Here is an 8,457-nt window from a genome sequence, read left to right as displayed (position 1 = left end):
TTTTTTTAAAGAATGCACTGTGGCTTGCTGGGAGGTTGGGTAGTGGGCATATGACAGTTATCCTTTGATGGGTCCTGTGGCATCCTGTGGCTGGAACTATTGGTCATGATTCTTATGTAAAATTGTCAATTGCAGCCTAAGATCAACTCCAATACCTGCAGACCTGAATAAGGTAAAGAGGTATAGAACATGAATCGATGAAGGGAAGAAAATGCACTGACTTGTATTTCACTGGGAGTCAGATTTACAATTCCTGTCCCCCACCAACTGAAACTCTCTTCAGTCGCCTCAGACCTGGTAAAACATATCCATTGTCTCTCATGGGTCTCCAAATGAATTTACAGAGTAAATATTAGTCCCTTCACTGTCTCACACTGTGTCATGTTTTTGATCCAAGTGCCAATTTTAGGGAATCCACCTCTTTATATTCAGCAGGGAGGAGTAATCAGATTGAACAGGTTCAAGTGCCTCTCATCTAATAGCACTCTACTCCCTATGCAACGGGGTGGGAAATAAAAACAGTGGAGAAAGAGCAGAAACCTCAGTATGACAGCAGAATGCACATTGCAGTTTGTATCGATCAGAATCTACAGGGCTATAATGGATACAATTCTTTTAGGCACTCAAATTGTTTTTCACTGGCTCTCAAACTGCCTTCAACATGCCACCTCGGTGTTCGTCAGTGCAGCTCTTCAAAGACTAAAAGCAGGATTTGTCTGTTAAGTATCAGCAGCAGCTGTGTCTTCTGGCTTAACTTCCCCCGAAAAAAACCCTCGGAGGTTTTATTGAATCTACACTATATGGCTGAATGCTTATCAAATTTACCCTCCTCAGAGTGAGTACAGCCAGCGTCATCGTGTATTTCCATTCTGCCACATCATGTATTATATCAAGAGGTCAGAGGAAGCATAGACTAGCCCACTCCACTCATTTCCCAGAATTACACAGTGCACCCTGCACGCCTCATCGGCTGATAGGGAAGATGAGCAGCTCCTCCAGACTGCTTAACCTGACTCCAAATGGTATTAAAGAGCCGGCCGGGCATTCAGCCAGAGGGGCCGGGGCCACTCAGGCTCCACAAAAACTGCACAACACAGCGCAGAATAACATCAGACAACCTTGACATATCAAAGCATGATTTTTTTTTTTTGTGTGTGACTTAGCAGACATGTCTTTCATTCAAGGTTACGGTTCAGAGCCTGCAAGCCTTCAGGAGGAGGATAGTTTTGTCACGCAGCATTGATTGTTTACCTGCGCCTTCTTGTGGGCTATTTTTCTCCCGAGTCGCAGTTTGTGCTCTAAGTGTTAATAGCGTAACGATCATGTTGTTAGCGGGCCATGTCGTGGCTGCAGAGGAGGTTTTGATCATAACATCCCAAAACAGATGGAGTTCAGCCACACTGTAAAATCAAAAAGGCACACAGGTCCAATCTGCAAAGTCACTCAGCATCGATTGTTTATCTGCATCTCCTTGCGTGATTCCCTCCACATCTCCCCTTCTTCAAGCCTCCAGGAGCAGCAGCGCGTGTGCTCAAGTATTAATAGCGTGACAGCCGTGTTGGTAACGCCTGGTCTGGAGGCTTTGTTGAAATTATATCACAGATAGATTGAGTTTAGAAACGTTCATCTTTCATGCTCTTTGGAAAGTTTGCAGATTTGGTTTTCTGTTCAAATTAAAGAACAGGAATTTACCTTTATTTTCACGGCCATGGGAACACATGTCATCGGTGATGTCGTCGTGATACAATGTAAATGTTTTTGTGCATCCATTCATCCGCTTATTGTCCAATGGTGGGCGTCCCACAGACTCTAGGAACTATTTAACTTGTCAGTTACCCTCAAATGCTTGCTTTCAGACTGTTGGCAGGAACCAGTTGAAAACCAGAGTTCAGAATTGAACTTGGAATATGCCAACCACCTCACGACAACTACCAACTAAACTTGTTATACAATAGAAATACATATTAATATCCTTGTTAAAATAATAAATCTGAAGTTCGCAAAACAAAAAAGTTAAATAATTAAATTCATGGATAGCTCTGTTTCCTACCCAAACTATAATTTATCAGTTATGCAAACACTACACTTTTTTTCTTTTATTCATTAATTTCAAGCATGTAACATTTAATACACTTTGCACAGTCACAAACCTGTCCAATATCCGTACACACACACACACACACACATCAAAAAATATATACACCATTTGATGTTAATAAATAACTAAACTATAGCTAATGATAATATAGTTATACAAAATATATAATCTATGTTTAAGTAGGCCCACACATACTTATTAACGTACACACACACACACACACACGCACACACACACACACACACACACACACGCACACACACACACACACACACACACACACACACACACACACACACACACACACACACACACACACACACACACACACACACACACACACACACACACACACACACACACACCTCATCATGCCTGAAAAGGTTAAAAAAGAAGTGAACTTGTCAAATGCTACCCCTTCTCCAATATTTCATAGTTACATACTAGAATGATCTTTCTGTATTGAAAATAGTTTGTATTATATATGTAAATATAACACTTTCAATTTGTGTGAAGAACTAAATACATTTGTATTTTATATGTACATTTGACAGTACATTACAGTTTGTTCTGTTTGTATTTGTATATTTGAAGAAAAACTATTTTTAATTCGTTATATTTTTCAGTCATTTTAATCCCAATCATGTGAGGTTATTAGTGAAAACTTTTCACATTGGCATAAATGCAATATTAACCACTGTGCAGCCCTGCACTAACAATATAAGGTGTGATTACCAACTGAACCCAGCTATTCATTTTCCATTCCTCTGGTTAAAAATGGACTCTGAATATAATATATTACATATGGATGATAGTTTTCTGCAGAGGACTTAACTGTCGACAGAAGCACAAATATATATATATACATATATTTTAACTCAAGTCAGTGTGTCACTATTGCATAAATACCTTCACACATTCTGATTAAACATCAACAATGTCAATGTGAGGTCCGAGTTTATGAAGCGAGATCACGGACTGGGCCAGGCCATACGAGGACAGAGTATTAATTCATCAGCGGTGGACCTGAGGGCCGGGAGGTAAAGATAACCAGGAAAATTTTGTCAGGCACCTGGCAGCAAAGGTTCTGCCAGAGCCTATAAATATTTTCTAGTGGACACGGACAAAGACAAGAGAAGAAAGTTCATGGACACCCTGAGACTTCATTAAATCCTGCTCTTCCTTCACAGCGGATTTCTGCTGAAAAATGAAACATCTCAGACCGCGGCGTGGGAAGACTAACTTGTGAAGCAGCTGCAAAGAGAATCAGATGTTTTTTTGAGGTGTGCATTGAAGGTTCTTTAAGCGATAAAGCCAGATGAGACCAGAACTCATTGTGATTGTTGATTATAAGCGGAAAGGAGGGGCAACCGGCACCGACAGAACTGAATGTACGCTCGTCGTCCGTGAGCCGCCCATCGCCCGCACGTCTGATATAATCACACCGAGGAGCCACAAGATTTCATCAGTCAAGGTCAAAAACGTTGTCTGTGACATTTGCAGCAGCATGGTTCCCATAACAACCGTTCTGATTCCATCATTATTCAAGTGGTCTTTCAAGAGTTCACCGACTCTGCTGCTGAGCACAACCGCAGCTTTTTTTTTTTATTAATCCTGTCATTAAAAGCTTTCCTACATGTCAAGAAAAACACTTCCTGTGACTCATAGCCCACCAACAGCATTTGAATGTTCTGCACAAAACACATTAACGGTACGCTGCTTAAAATTCAGGGTACGCTGCTTAAAATTCAGCAACACAAACAGGATGTCTTTAGGAAATAAAATGTTTGTTAATGGTTTGAGCCCACTTTTACTGAAGCACAATCTCCTTTCCACACTGATCACAAAGGTGTTGTACAATCTGGCACTTTTAGCCTGGTGATGTTTGACGACAGCGAGTTCTGAGGTTTCAACCTTGTTCTCCTACGTTTAGACAAAAATACACATACCTAATGACATTTCTGATGATCAGTGGTCCAGAGTCAGCTGACACCAGGAGGTCATTGGAGACTTGAGTGATGCTTCCCTGGTATGATGAGGATGGAAATGAACGGAATCTTCTCATTAAGGTTGTTGTTGCAGTGAATTTGGTATGTTACCCCCCCCCCAGTATCTTTGAGAAAAATGGTAGATTAGAAATGAGACAAAGCTCAGTGAAGTTGTTGGGGTCTGAGTCGAGTTTCTTTAGAAGTGAGGTTATTATAGCAGCAGATTTGAGGGATGGAGGAAACAAACCAGAGGTGAGGGAGGAACAGATGGTGGCGGTTATCAGAGGTGAGAAGGACACATGACTTAACTAGAACAATTGATCATGGGTCAAGTTGGATTTCCGTAAGCACCACTGTTTGACTTTTTTTTTTTTTTAACAATACTGTTAAGAATGATTTGGCAGCAGACTGTGTGTATGTTTAACACAGAGTTTAGCAACAACAAACCATGGGTCTAATACTTGGAGAGGACTGGTCAAAAACAGGTACAAGGTGACAGTCTTGGTTTTTTTTTCTTGAAGAACAACAGTCCAAAAGCAAACCAACAATAATAAACAGAAAAGACGAGTTTCACAGGGAGTCCTGACCCGAGTCAATCTAACTGCAAAAAAATGACCCCCGGCAAACATTTAAGAGCAGTTGCAGCAGACGACTTGTCAGACGCCGACAGCGGGCGGGAGAAAGAAGCTTCTAGAGCAGAAGTGGGTGATCAATTTTCCTGCGGGGCCACATGAAAAAGTCGGACTGCCGTGGAGGGTCGAGTCATTTCGGCCGCGCTCAATACGAGTACATATCGTCATAGAGAGCAGTTTTTTTTCCCGTGGTTTTGAATAGCTACTGCTCATGCCGTATTTCAGCATCCTTTGTCTGATGACAGTGATTCATATTCTAATCTGTGAACACAGCGATCTGTTCTCCACAAGATGCTGTTTCTTTGAGTTCAATAGGAAAAAAAAAAAAAGAATTGAAATGTCCTTCATTCTATATTGATCTTTGATTTCACTTCAAGCCAACAAGTTTGCTTATCATGATTGTTAGCGCTGCTCGCAAAGGTGCCCGCAAAACAACTATGTTTGATTTACAGTCATTTGTATTTGATTTTTTTTTTTTTCAATTATGTTTTACAAAACAATCTGTTTAGTTTTTTAGTTTAGTTTTTAAGTCACTTTCTTGTTTCCTCAACCCTCATGAATTATTCTGAATACAAAAATGTTCATTTGCATTTAACTGTGATAACAACCAAAATGCCATTTCCCTCTGGGATTAATTCTTTTGTGGACTGTTTTGGAAAGCCAAGAATTTATACATTCTGCAAATGCAGAACAATAGATAGATAGATAAATAAATACTTTAATGATCTCCAAGAGAAATTCACAGTTTTGTCAAAGTTTTGAATTTACATGATGGAATGTGAACAAGACATCCGTTTTTTTGATAATTTTCAAACAGATCTATACTTTTAATCAATATCTGATAGTTGAGGTTTGAATGGTTGCTGCAATCCTGCATCAAACCTGCCCCAGTCGAGGGTGCAAGTCGACCTGCTGTGGCCAAATCTGTAAGCGAGCAGCCGAAAAGACACTGCAGGTTAAAGAAAACGCTTCAGTTAAGAGATTCTTAATTAGGGTGGCTCATCCTGCAGGTCAACGTGTGAAGCTCTGATATGTTAGAAGATAAAACCGGAATATTGTAAATTGAAAACTCACTTTCATTACATTTAATAAGCTTCCTACTATCAGTGATTAATTTGGGGGGAAAGAAAACTGTTTCTTCAACCATACAGGTCCAGATAAGTCCTGATAAATCCACAATTGAGCCCGAGTCAAAGCCTTGTATACGAATGAATAATGCATAAAACATGAGTGCTTTTAACGTGAAGCAGCTACAGGAGGGACAACTTTGATCATGTCTTTGACGCTTTGTCTGGTCTGTCATGTTCTGTGCGAGGCTTCAGGTGACGTTTGCATTTTCTGTCATTTAAATGCCACGATAGGACTCCAAAACTCAAGTTTGATCATGAACTGGACACACGCCAACAGTTTCATCACTTTATTAATGAGTTTAATTATTTATACCAACAAACAAAAACTGTCTTTCTCCCTCCATCTCTCTCTTCATCTCCTTTATCCAACTGTTGTTTTACACATTTTCCCTCAGACAAGGGCGACAGCACGGTGCCAGTGAAAGGTCATGGTAAGAGAATTCAAAATTAAAAACAAAAAACAAAAAAAACTTTTGCGTTACTTCACAGTTTGCTTTTCACTCCTGGGCCCCAACACTGCAGGATGTACCGATAGGAGAGCTGATGTGACACTTTCCATCAAGTCTTTAGTGCTCATTACTCCACTATGCAGGCTGATGTGCGACAGCATCCAGCTGCAGCGGCGCTGCTGGCTGCGAGCGGAAAGCTGAGGCTGGACGTATCAGCACTGCTCGGAGCGGCGGATATGTCAGGCTGTTACAATCTGAACCCGCTCCAATTAAACCCTCGGAGAACGAACGAACGAACGAACACACACACACACACACACACACACACACACACACACACACACACACACACACACACACACACACACACACACACACACACACACACACACACACACACACACACACACACACACACACACACACACACACACACACACACACACACACACACACACACACACAAAAACTTATTGCAGGTACGTAAAGGTGCACGTATAGTGTTAATGACAACTAAGAGTTTACAGAGTGTAACGGCCACATTTGTAACCGAGTTTATTGGTGAGCGAGCGTCTAATTCGCTTTCCTAATCCGGATTTGTGCTCGAGCAGTCAGCAACAGCCTATTAGGTCTAGTAAAAAAAATGTTTGGAGGAATGTAAAGTTACTGTAAAGTAATCCAAAAGCGACTTAAACCACCCCCCCCCCTAAAATTATCTCACAATGACCTTTCTGAAGCACCGTCAGATAAAAGAGCAGAGTCGCAGCAAATTAGAAACAAAAAAGGTGACTGATCAGGAGAGGATGAAAGTACATGAAAGTAGCACATTTACTCAGCTCACCCATAGAGGAATAAAGTACAGAGAGTAACGTTTGGCGTTCTGTCGGCACGTACACAGACACGCATACATTCCCCGCACACTGTGCTCGAGAGACTCGGCATGTGTGGAGCCTACGACGCCCACCGACGGGCGAGACCTGCCACACACTCGCGCAACACGCGTCATACAGCAAACAAAAGGAAACGGGACTCAGCCAGATAAAGGAGATGAACTATGCCAATAGACAGATGCATTCCCCCACCCCCCCTTCCCTCCAGACGCACACATTCACGCACACATTCACACACACAAATAGGTGATCCGTGCTCCGTCCCAAACACTGTGACCCCCCCCCTCCCCCCCACCCACAGATCCAGAGGTTTGTAACATTCCCTTCACATTGAAGTTAAATGGAAAACTCTTCCACCTGTTGGCTAACACGTGCACCTGCAAACATATAAGACCACTGATGGGAAAACACACGCCGACACCTGGATCTGAATACAGTATCTTGGATGTGAAAGTGTTTAGCATGTGACATTGCTGAACTAAAAAAAAAAAAAGTGAAGCGAAAATAAAATCCCTTAATTTTACTACCATGATGGACCAAAAAAAAAAAAAACAAATAAAAATGATTCCCCACCCCTCTAAAAAGCACAATACAATAAATAAAACAGATAATCAAATCATGGGGGGGACGAGGGAAAAGCTGTGAAGAGAGAAATGACGGGAGAGAGAATAAAAATGAAACATTTTGTTCTGGTTTTCCCCTCTTGAACCAGGGACCGAAAAGAAATCATATTTACAGACTGCGACTGAGGATAAACAGTCCGGCAGCTGCTGCGCCGGTCTACTAGAGAGAGAGAGAAAAAAAAAAATTACAACAACAATATAATAACAATAATAACAAAATAAAATAAAAGGTACATGATATTTACAGTTTAGCAGTGGAGGGGAGAAAGAAAAAAAAAAAGAGAAGAGAGGGAAGCAGAAGGCAGAGGGATGAAGATGAGGAGGAGACGGGAGGGGAAGCTCCAAAAATTGTTGAGTTTCATCTGGGTGGGTGGGGGGTGGGGGTTTCTGCATGTCATTTGTGGTCGGATTCTGACAGCTAAACAGCGGGAGTGACACGCCGTGGTCGACTCGGACTGAACATGCACGTCTGCATACCGGAGGAGAGTTGACGGCGCCCGTGCCGACGAGCGAATCGTTCTTCTCCGATGCGTTACGGGACGCGTCGTTGGCCGGCTGATTTGAAAAAGAGCAAAGAGGGCCTCGTGAAAACCCAATAGCCCGTGTGTGTGTGTGTGTGTGAAAGTCGGCCCGTCGTGCTCCCGCGG

The sequence above is a fragment of the Blennius ocellaris genome, assembly GCF_963422515.1.
Source record: "Blennius ocellaris genome assembly, chromosome: 8".
Classification (NCBI taxonomy): domain Eukaryota; kingdom Metazoa; phylum Chordata; class Actinopteri; order Blenniiformes; family Blenniidae; genus Blennius; species Blennius ocellaris.
The sequence above is the reverse complement of the archived record's forward strand: the minus strand, read 5'-3'. Positions refer to the sequence as shown.